This window comes from Mobula birostris, chromosome 13, assembly GCF_030028105.1.
Source record: "Mobula birostris isolate sMobBir1 chromosome 13, sMobBir1.hap1, whole genome shotgun sequence".
In the NCBI taxonomy this organism is placed as follows: Eukaryota; Metazoa; Chordata; class Chondrichthyes; order Myliobatiformes; family Myliobatidae; genus Mobula; species Mobula birostris.
Genome location: NC_092382.1, coordinates 83,594,685 through 83,606,651, shown reverse-complemented (window position 1 = coordinate 83,606,651; position 11,967 = coordinate 83,594,685).

The following is an 11,967-nucleotide window of genomic DNA, read 5'->3' as shown; positions in this document are numbered from 1 at the left end:
TCAGCCACACATTAATACGCCTGATCACGTTATTCTTACATCACTAACACGTGGCGCAGGCAGTAATCCTGAGATTACTACCGCAGACATCCACAGGGGTCTGTGTTGGCAACGTTTCTGTTTACGTTCTATGTCAATGCATCGGATGACAGTATTGATGGCCGTGTGGCCAAATTTACGAATGAAGTCGAATATCGAAAGGCCTGGATAGAGAGGTCGTGGAGGGCTGTGGTGTCTGGTTATCTCAATGCCATAAATACAACTTACATATACAATGCTCCTGTCTACACCACCAGTCGGGGGTGCGGGGGGGGTCGGTCTGTGATATAATGCTCCTGTCTACATCAACGCGGGGTTGTCATATACAAACGATAGCCCTTGCTCCCCGGCTTGAGATTCTAAATTGGAGAATGGCGCTTTATTCACAAAATCCTCACAGACCACAGTGACTGTAAACTGATCCCAGCAATGGATCCCGCCACTGCAGCCCCACAGTGCACTATGTACTGATTGCAAAACTACGAAATTGCATGTGAATAGCCTCCCCTCCCGCAACTCCGCTCTTTCTGCGTCACCAGCAGACTGGGACATCTCACATCTCGCTGCCTCCACCAGGCCATTAAACTGTGAACAACTGTGGTCAGGGACTGATCTCTGGGGTACTCCAAACGCTACCCCCTTCCAGTCTGAAAACGACCCACTCATCCAGCCACGCACTACCGGCCGTTTATCGATCTGCAACGGGAAAGCTTAATCACCTGCTCCTGAGATTCAATAACATTACTGACTCTGAATATACCATCAACTCCAGGAGGGTCATAATAATCTGCTGTGTACATACATCGACCGATGTTTCTGGACACATCTTCAGTGATGTTCCTGGAATCATCGGGTGTTTCGGGTCATTCAACATCATACAACCTCCTCCAGGTGATCCAGCCGGGGCTGATCAGACCCCAGCTTGTGTCCAGATGGCTAGCTACTTATGACTCCATGGCTCCCCTCTTTTGAGCCACAGCCATAGGTCTCTAGTCGCAGCCGTGTAAATAAACTGTGATCGTAGTGGGTGTGTGGAGCATGCTCAGAATGCGAAGGAGACAGACAAACTGAGCCAAGTCACAGACTGATGAAGGGGAGGAATGATCCATTTTCATACAGTGAGAGAAACAGAGAGTTTGATATTGTGCCTGATGCCGACACTGTAGCCAGTCAGAAGATGAACTCTTGCTCCTCCAATTGTTTTGAGTTGTGACAGTGTTTTCATCGGAAGGCACCATGGGGACTAAAATTATCTGAGTTAAAATGTTGTCCTTCACCCACTGACGTGCTTTGTAAACTTTTAACAGTGCAGAAAATTCAAAGGATTTGTGTATAGGAATCTCAAACACAACGTCACGTTAGTTCCGCTGTATCTGTCAGTTCACCAGCGCTTGAATGCCGCCGATCCTTGAATGTGGAGGCGGAGATGCTGGAGAAGACAGCGCCCCACTCGCTACAAGGAGAGCACGATCACGTGTCCATGTCCGTCATCTGATTGGATACATTGCCATGACGTTCTAGCAGTGTGACGTCATTCACTGGCTCTCATTTTGGAAGGGATTCAGTCGGCCATCGCAGATACACCAACAGCTTCGCACTGGGAAGCGGCCGTTCACCTGCTCCGTGTGTGCGAAGAGACTCATTCAGTTAACCCACCTTGTGATGCTCCGGTGAGTTCACAATAAATAGAGGCTACATTTCTGTCCGAAGTGAGCAAAGAGTTTTACTCAATCAGCCCAACTGCTGCAACACCAGCAACTTCACATCAGGGAGGAAGTTCAGATCAGTTCTGTGTTCAATGTTTAACCATCACGGTGACTGAAGGCAGCTGCAGGTTCATGAGGGACTGTTACTGTCAGATTCTGCAGTTCTTGTGGCTGCTCATCGCACCCAAGACTGAACCCTGGTCACTGAGCATTGGAGGAGTCCGTTCTGCTGATGTTAGCCTTAAACTAGACTGGTGTTTAATATTCTGGATCTGTGAAAGATAAATCAGTTCTGTATCAAATCCTGTGTATCAGGTACTTCTTGTCTCTACCACATTCACAATGTACACTACAGAGGCCACTCGGCCCATCTGGTCCCTGCTCATTTTTCTGTTCCATATCAGTATTTTAAAACCAATCCCTGCCGCTCCGCTCTCAGTCTCCCTGTGATGACAGGTTGCAACTAGTCACCATTCCGTCGGAGAAGAGATTTCCTTTGAACTTCATAGAATCATATAATCTACAACACATTACAGGCCCTTCGGCCCACAATGTTGTGCCAACCATGTAACCTACTCTGGACTCTGTCTAGAATTACCCTACCTCAGAAACCTCTATTTTTACCGGCTGCATTTAGCAATCTAAGAAACTCTTAAAATACCCTGTTGTATTCGCCTCCGCCACCGTCACCGGCAGTGCATTCCACACACCACGCTTTGTTTAAAAAACTTAGCTCTGACATCTCCTCTGTACCTACTTCCAAGCACTTTAAAACCACACCCCCTCCTGTTAGCCATTTCTGTCCTGGGAAAAAGCCTCTGGCTATCCACACGATCAATGACTCTCATCATCTTGTGCACCTGCATGAATTCCCTTCATGATTTTCTCCAGGCTGAATAAGACAATGAGCTCACTGTGGTTTTGCCGTTCCCCAGGGCTCCGGACTAAGGTGGTTAAACTCCTTCTTCCCTGCTTTTTTCAACGTTTTGGGTCATTTTCACTCATCTCAAATGAATGTGCCTCAGACAGCTGGGTTGTTGCAATTCGCCTCTAAAGTCTAACAGCAGACCAGTGAGTGAATCTTCGATGGCGCAGAGTCAGAAACCGGAGTTGCCAGCCTGAGTCAGGGCTTTGGGGCTCGAGAGAGAGATGGGTCCGGAGTTTACAAGAAGGAGGAGGAAGAGGAATCAGACCGGCAGAATGTGACTACAAATGAAAGATCAGAAACATTTTGAAACTGTTTGATTGAAAAAAGAAGGTGGTTAATTTCTGCAAAATACTGGTGGAAATCAACAGATCAGGCAGAATGTGTGGAGAGGAATAAATAGACAACGTTTAGGACGAGCCCTTTCAGCATGCCTAGACTGTGTACTCCTCTGCTTAGTTGCTGTCTGAACTGCAGAGTTCCTCCAGCACTTTGTGTACATGTGCCTATATCTCCAACAACAGCAGAATCTCTTGTGTTTTATATCTGCATTTGTAAGAACGTTCCACTTTGGCATCAGACACGCGGAAAGTTTGCTGATATTAATTGTATTGTTTCATGGGAGCTGCTTCCTGCGTTAAAAGAGCTGCTGAGTTTTCTACACACAAAAAAAAAACTGAGGTATGGACATAGAACCGGTACTTGCAGAAACTTTCAATGGCACCGTGATTACTCAGAAATCTCTGCGTGAACAATTTTCGCTGTCGCTGAAGCATCGATCAAATGCGCAGGCGTCAGGGTTGAGCCGTTCCCGAATATTGCGCATGCGCGCAGTACAGAAAGGCCCTCCCTAGATCGGCTGTGGGTAAGAATATCTCCGGACGTAACTTTTAAACACCGATTGAGGGTTAATTGCTGTGATCTGCGGACACCATGACCCGCAATACCGGGACAGTCCTGTTCTCTTCCCTTTCTCTCAGCCCCACGATCCGTACACGGGCCCCGGGGAGCTTCTGGCTGAAAAGGGAATGTGAGCTAATGTATCCCTCAGACAGAGCTGAGCTCCAGCTATCCAAATGCAAGGATTCGGAACTCGGAGAAAGGGATCAAAATCTTTTACATCAGCTGTTGAGAAAATCACCTTTGTTCTACCTTCAGTCACAAACAAGAGCAAATCTACAGATGCTGGAAATCCAAGCAACACACACAAAATGATGGAGGAATTCAGCATTAGTACACTTTTCCATCTATGCTGCCTCGTCTGCTGAGTTCCTCCAGCATTTTGTCTGTGTTGCTTGTTCTACCTCCTCCTGTTCTGAACCTTTCTATCCGAGAGAACATGTTTTGTTTGACCCATTCTCTCTGGGTACAGAATGATATCAAACACCTTTGCGCTGAGCAAAGCTTTCACATCACAAATGTGCCAGACTCCAATGAGACAGACTACTGCCCTGCCCTTCATATTGATTGGCATTGCCATCAGTGAGTTCGCCACAGTCAGTCACCTGGGGGAGGGTTCTGGGGAAATATTTATGTACAATGCAGAAACTGGTGTTAGCTGTGTGTATTGTGGTGATGCAAAAGTTGCTGGAGAATTTGCAAGTGGGGAGAAGTGGAGTGATATTTGGAAATCTGAGATTTTAAAGCATCATTTAGCAAGAAAATCAAATATAGGCAGTGTGCAAAAGCTCTGGTGGAAAAAAAAAATCCTTCATTACCCGCTATAGGCCTGCTACATAGGTTGTGTGAGAGTGCAGATGAACTTGATCAAACCTGGGGGAGATCAAAGCTCTTAGTAACAATGATTTGCTCGCTTTTGAAATGAATACCTCGCTATATAAAATCCAGTTTATGCATGTTGTTGTCACTGGGTGAAAATTGCACAGCGCAAGATTTTTGCACACACTGATCATTACAAATTAGAGGGGACATTGGTGAGAAGGTGGGGAGACCTCCAAGTGTCCCTGATACCCTGACATATCTGAGTCCCTGCAATCCTGCATGTTAAGGAGTTGGAGCTAGAAATGGATGAATTCTGGATCATTCGGGAGTCAGAGCGGATGATAGATATGACATGAAGAGAGGTGAGTTACACCAAAAGTGCAGGACACAGGAAACTGGGTGAGAGTCAGGAAGGGGAATGAGGTTAAATAACCATCATGCATATTTCAGGATTGATTTTTTTTTATTGATAGCCAAATGATTCCATTAGTTCGATCCTGTGAATCTAAAGAGATTGCTGTTTCAGAGATTGCTGTGTTTTTCTCTTTAAACCTCCTTGGTCTCCCGCAGATAAACAGATTTTGGCCTGCTGCATTCACCAGCAACTTTGATGTGTGTTGCTTGAATTTCCAGCATCTGCAGAATTCCTCGTGTTTGCGTTTGGCATTTCAATCTAACTTTGCTTTCTGATAAGGATTTTTAAAAGTTTTTGGAGAAACAAACTATTCTTTTTTGAAGAAAATACGCTGGACGAGACTTCCAGTCTTATTACACGGGATGCTTTTAAGGCCTACATTAGAGGACAAATTATTTCTTATACAGCAAGTGTTAAGAAAAAAGCTAATAAAGAGAGAATTGAATTAGCTAATCAGTTGAAATAATCAGACCAAGAATATGACTCGGCTCCAGGTCCTGTTTTATACAAAAGGCATGTTGAAATTACAACTAATTATGATATTCTTTTAACATAGCCAATTGAAATTCAACTCCTAAAAGATAAAAGTCAATTCTATATTCATGGAGACAAAACAGGTAAACTATTGGCTAACCAATTAAAAACCTTTATATCTAAACGGCAAATTAAAGGAATTTGTAATGCTGATGGTGATAAGACAGCTGATCATTTAGAAATAAAAGATACCTTTAGAGAATTTTATTCTAACTTTACAGTTCTGACCCTCTTAAAGATAATACTGTAATGATTTTTTTTTAGACCATTAAACATCCCTGAACTTTCTGCTGATAACCGAAAACAGTTGGATCAACTTATTTCTTATGAGGAATTTACTGAGGCTGTACGTTGATTGCACTCAGGGGAGGATCCAAGTCCTGATGGATTTTCTGGAGAATTTTATAAGGCTTTTTCCTCACTGCTTATACCTCATTTATGTTCAGTCTTTTGGGATTCTTTTAAGCTGGGTAGGCTGCCACAATCTTTTTATGAAGCCTCTCTTTCGCTTATTCTTAAAAAGAATAAGAACCCAACTGAATGCTCTCCATATAGACCAAACTCTCTACTTAATGTTGATACTAAAATTCTATCCAAAATTCTGGCTCATAGGATTGAAAATATTTTACCAGCTATTATATCACCTGAGTTACAGAGAAAGGTTGAACAAGTTGGGTCTTTATTCTCTGGAACATAAAAGGTTGAGGGGGGACTTGATAGAGGTACGGTATTTAAAATTATGAGGAGGATAGATAGAGTTGACATTGATAGGCTTTTTCCATTGAGAGTGGGGGAGATTCAAACAAGAGGACATGAGTTGAGATTTAAAGTGCAAAAGTTTAGGGGTAACAAGAGGAGGAACTTCTTTACTCAGAGAGTTGTAGCTGTGTGGAACAAGCTGCCAGCAGAAGTGGTTGAGGCAGGTTTGATGTTGTCTTTTAAAGTTAAATTGGACAGCTATACGGACTGGAAAGGAATGGAAGGTTATGGGCTGAGTGCAGGTTGGTGGGACTAGGTGAGAGTAAGAGTTCGGCATGGACTAAAAGGGCCAAGATGGCCTGATTCCGTGCTGTAATGGTGATATGGTTATATGGTTATATCTGATGATCAGACTGGATTGATTAAAAATCGGTACTCCCATTTTAATATTCGTCATTTACCTAATGTTATCTATTCTCCTTATAAGGAGATATTGGAATGCGTGATATCTTTAGACACTGAGAAGGTTTTTGATCGGGTTCAATGGAATTATTTATTTGAAACCTTAGAAAATTTTAACTTGGGGCCCGATTTCACTCAATGGATTAAATTACTTTACTTATCTCCCTCTGCTCGGGTTCTTACTAATTTTCAGAATTCTAAACCATTTAAACTCCAATGTGGAACCAGACAGGCTTTAGAACCCTTAGCTATTGCTTTTTGAGAATCTGGTGATATCACTGGTATTTTAAGAAGTACTACCCATAAAGTTTTTCCCCATGTGGATGACCTATTGATTTTTATTTCTAATGTTGAGACTTTGTTACCTTCTGTGCTTTCTTTACTCTCCTGTTTCAGCCAGTTTTCAGGATATAAATTGCATTTACATAAGAGTGAACTTTTCCCTTTGAATAATTTGGTATCTATTAACACTAACCTTCCTTTTAAAATTGTAAGAAATCAATTTGCCTATCTGGATGTAACAATTACTAAGAATTATAAACACATATTCAAAGGAAATTTTCTTACCCTACTGAATTATGTAAAAAGGGCACTATCAAATTGGTCGCCCCTCTTGTTATCATTGATTGGCCAAATTAATTCTATTAAAATGAATATCTTGCCTATATTCATTTATCTTTTTCAGGCCTTACCCATTTTTATTCCTGAGACCTTTTTTGACTCTCTTGATTCTACTCTGTCTCCTTATATATGGAAAAACAAACATTCTCAACTAAATAAAGTTCACCTTCAAAAAGCTAAAAAGAATGGAGGTTTAGCTTCACCGAATTTTAGGTTTTATTATACGTCAACATTTAGTGCCGAGATCCTCTCTTTGGACTGAGAGTAGATGGGATATCGTCAGAGAAAAGAGGTGAGGGGTGGGGATGGGGCAAGAGCTGGGGAGTGAGAGGTGGATCCAGGTGAGGGGGAGGTGGGAAGGTGGAAACAGTGACAGGGGTGGGAGGTGAGTGTTTGGGGCAACACAGGGCTGCAGAAGATGGAAATTAATTCCATAGAGGATTAACAAAGAGGTTAGAGAGTATTTGCTGTAGAGAGTGCAATGAAGATTCACCAGACTGATCCCTGGAATGGTGGGGTCATCATATGAAGAACGATCAAATATGATAACCCTTTCATTTAGAGCAGGGGTCCCCAGCCTTTTTAGCACCGCAGACCGGTTTATTATTGGCAATATTCTTGCGGACCGGCCAACCCGGGGTGGGGGGGTGTAGGGTTGCCAACGGACAAGAGTAGCAGTCAAATACATGGTGTTTACCCCGTGAAGGACTACAATGACCATGAAGCCTTGAGCGGGCACCAGTGTGCATGCGTGACCTGCACATTTTTTTCTACAAATCGTTTTTGGCAATTCTGCTCGGGGGAGGGGTGTTAATCACGACCGGAATATAGGTGATAAGTGGCTAATACACTCAATTTCATTTCTAAAAGGGTTTATCTAACGAATTTAATATTAAACACACAGTACATATTTTCCTCGCATGAATATAGTGATAAGTCAATTATCAGGGGAGGACAGGGGAGCTTGAAGTAAGTGTTGAACAAACTTCCAGTAGTAGTGGTAGAGGCAGGTTTGATAATTATCGTTTAAAGAAAAATTGGATAGGTATATGGACAGGAAAGGAATGGAGGGTTATGGGCTGAGTGCAGGTCAGTGGGACTAGGTGAGAGTAGCATTCGGCACGGACTAGAAGGGCAGAGATGGCCTCTTTCTGTGCTGTAATTGTTATATGGTTATATGGTTATATAAATCACTTAGAACTCAATAGCATCATAATATTTTAAGTAACATTTCGATATTAAGCACACAGCGCATATTAGTCATAGTCATACTTTAATCCCGGGGGAAATTGGTTTTCGTTACAGTTGCTCCATAAATAATAAATAGTAATAGAACCATAAATAGTTAAACAGTAATATGTAAATTATGCCAGTAAATTATGAAATAAGTCCAGGACCAGCCTATCGGCTCAGGGTGTCTGACCCTCCAAGGGAGGAGTTGTAAAGTTTGATGGCCACAGGCAGGAATGACTTCCTATGACGCTCTGTGCTGCATCTCGGTGGAATGAGTCTCTGGCTGAATGTACTCCTGTGCCCACCCAGTACATTATGTAGTGGATGGGAGACATGGACCAAGATGGCATGCAACTTAGACAGCATCCTCTTTTCAGACACCACCATCAGAGAGTCCAGTTCCATTCCCACAACACCACTGGCCTTACGAATGAGTTTGTTGATTCTTTTGGTGTCTGCTACCCTCAGCCTGCTGCCCCAGCACACAACAGCAAACATGATAGCACTGGCCACCACAGACTTGTAGAACATCCTCAGTATCGTCCAGCAGATGTTAAAGGACCTCAGTCTCCTCAGGAAATAGAGACAGCTCTGACCCTTCTTGTAGACAGCCTCCGTGTTCTTTGACCAGTCCAGTTTATTGTTAGTTCGTATCCCCAGGTATTTGTAATCCTCCACCATGTCCACACTGACCCCCTGGATGGAAACAGGGGTCACTGGTACCTTAGCTCTCCTCAGGTTTACCACCAGCTCCTTAATCTTTTTCACATTAAGCTGCAGATAATTCTGCTCACACCATGTGACAAAGTTTCCTACCGTAGCCCTGTACTCAGCCTCTTCTCCCTTGCTGATGCATCCAACTATGGCAGAGTCATCCGAAAACTTCTGAAGATGACAAGACTCTGTGCAGTAGTTGAAGTCCGAGATGTAAGTTTTGAAGAGAAAAGGAGACAAGACAGTCCCCCGTGGAGCCCCAGTGCTGCTGATCACTCTGTCGGACACACAGTGTTGCAAGCACACGTACTGTGTTCTGCCAGTCAGGTAATCAAGAATCCATGACACCAGGGAAGCATCCACCTGCATCGCTGTCAGCTTCTCCCCCAGCAGAGCAGGGCGGATGGTGTTGTATGCACTGGAGAAGTCAAAAAACATGACCCTCACAGTGCTCGCTGGCTTGTCCAGGTGGGCGCAGACATGGTTCAGCAGGAAGACGATGGCATCCTCAACTCCTGATCAGGGCTGGTAGGCGAACTGGAGGGGGTCTAAGTGTGGCCTGACCATAGGCCGGAGCAGCTCCAGAACAAGTCTCTCCAGGGTCTTCATGATGTGGGAGGTCAATGCCACCGGTCTGTAGTCATTGAGGCCGCTGGGGCGGGGCATCTTTGGCACAGGGACGAGGCAGGACGTCCTCCACAGTACAGGAACCCCCCGGAGCCTCAGGCTCATGTTGAATACATGGCGAAGTACTCCACATAGTTGAGGGGCAGAGGCTTTGAGCACCCTGGTACTGACACCATCCGGTCCTGCAGCCTTGTTTGGGTTGAGATGTTTCAGCTGTCTTCTCACCTGTTCAGCTGTGAAGCCCACCATGGTGGTTTTGTGTGGGGAAGGGGTATAGTCATGAGAGCAGGGTGGGGGACTGTGAGGAGGGGTAGGAGGGGAGAGTGGAATATGTGTTGGTTGGGGGCCGACAACAGATGGCTCATGTTGGGGATGGGCAGGGATCACAATGTCAAATCTGTGAAAGAACAGGTTAAGTTCGTTGGCCCTGTCCACACTGCCTTCCACTCCTCTGTTGCTAGTTTGCCAGAACCCAGTGATGGTCCTCATCCCCCTCCAGACCTCTCCCATGTTGTTCCTCTTATGAACATATAAAATCATTGCAACACACCAATATCACTGAATCAGTGGGAGCCCTGGGCTTGTTTCCCTGCAACAAGACGGTGCCATTGAGGGGTGATGGGAGACAGTGATACTCGAAGGGAGTTCCTTATGTCCAGTCTATTCTGCAATTTAGTTTTCATCGCATTCATTGCAGAGATATGTTGCAAATGGAATCAATGTTTTCAGTGCTTTCTTGGCTATCAGGATATTCAGCCTTGACTTTGATCCAGAATGCTGGCAGAGGTGTTATGTCAAACATACTTTTCAGCCCGCCGTCCTTTGCAAGCTCGAAGAGTTGATCTCCTTCCCGCGCAGACATGGTTGACGTGAGGGTAATAACCTCGCGTGCGTTCAAGTTCAACAGTGGGCGTGACAGGGAATGCAGCTGACTCATATTGCCAAATCATGTTGTTTCCTCTCGGCCCGGTAGCGCATGCTTTGTAGCCCAGTACTGGTCCCCGGCCCGGTGGTTGGGGACTGCTGATTTAGAGAATGGAGGACTGAGAGGTGAACACATTGAAATGCACAGCATCATTACAGACGTCCCACCTCTCCCGGAAGTTCCGGGAGTCTCCCGCATATTGATAGTGGCTCCCTGATGCCCAGAAATTATATACAATATCCTGGAAATTGATTTTATTGAGAGGGAGAGCGAGCATCCTGAATGGTCTCTCTTCATGCTAAGAGTGGTGGAAACAATATGATATGGCGATATGAGCCCGCTGCACCTTTCCTCATTCCCTGTCACGCCCACTGTTGAACTCGAACGCATGCGAGGTCATTACCCGCGCGTCATCCATGTCAGCGCGGGAAGATCAACTCCTCGAGCTTGCAAATGACGGCGGGCTGAAAAGTATGTTTGACGTAACATCTTTGCTGGCATTCTGGATCAAAGTCAAGGCTGAATATCCTGAGATAGCCACGAAAGCACTGAAAACATTGCTTCCATTTCCAACATATCTCTGTGAAGCAGGGTTTTCTGCAATGAAAACAAAATTGCAGAATAGACTGGACATAAGGAACTCCCTTCGAGTATCACGCTCTGCCATCACCCCTCGATGGGACCGTCTTGTTGCAGGGAAACAAGCCCAGGGCTCCCACTGATTCAGTGATATTGGTGTGTTGCAATGATTTTATATGTTCACACGAGGAAAATATGCGCTGTTTAATATCCAAACGTTACTTAAAATGTTATGATGCTATTGACTTATAATTGATTTATCACTCTATTAATGTGAGGAAAGTATGCGCTGTGTATTTAATATTAAATTCGTTAGATAACCCCTTTTAGAAACGAAATTGAGTGTATTAGCCACTTATAAGTGACTTATGGTTGACTTATCACCAATATTCCGGTCGTGATTAACACCACATCCCCTCCCCAGTCGGCCGGTCCACAAGAATATTGTCAATATTAAACCAGTCTGCGGTACAGAAAAGGTTGGGGACCCCTGTTAAGTAGACCTATCAGTTTTCTCTGTGGATGGGCTTTACAGTCGACCTCAAAAATAATGACAATGTTGCTCACTGCACTGTTTGCAACAGTGACTTTTCTATTGCCCATGGTGGGCCAAAATGTGAAAGACATGTTGAGGTGAGTTTAACAGGTGTCATTTGTTCATTAGCATAGCCAACGTTATTTAAACTACACAAACACGAGGAAATCTGCAGATGCTGGAATTTCAAGCAACACACACAGGCTGGCTGCTGAGGAGCTACGCTATTGA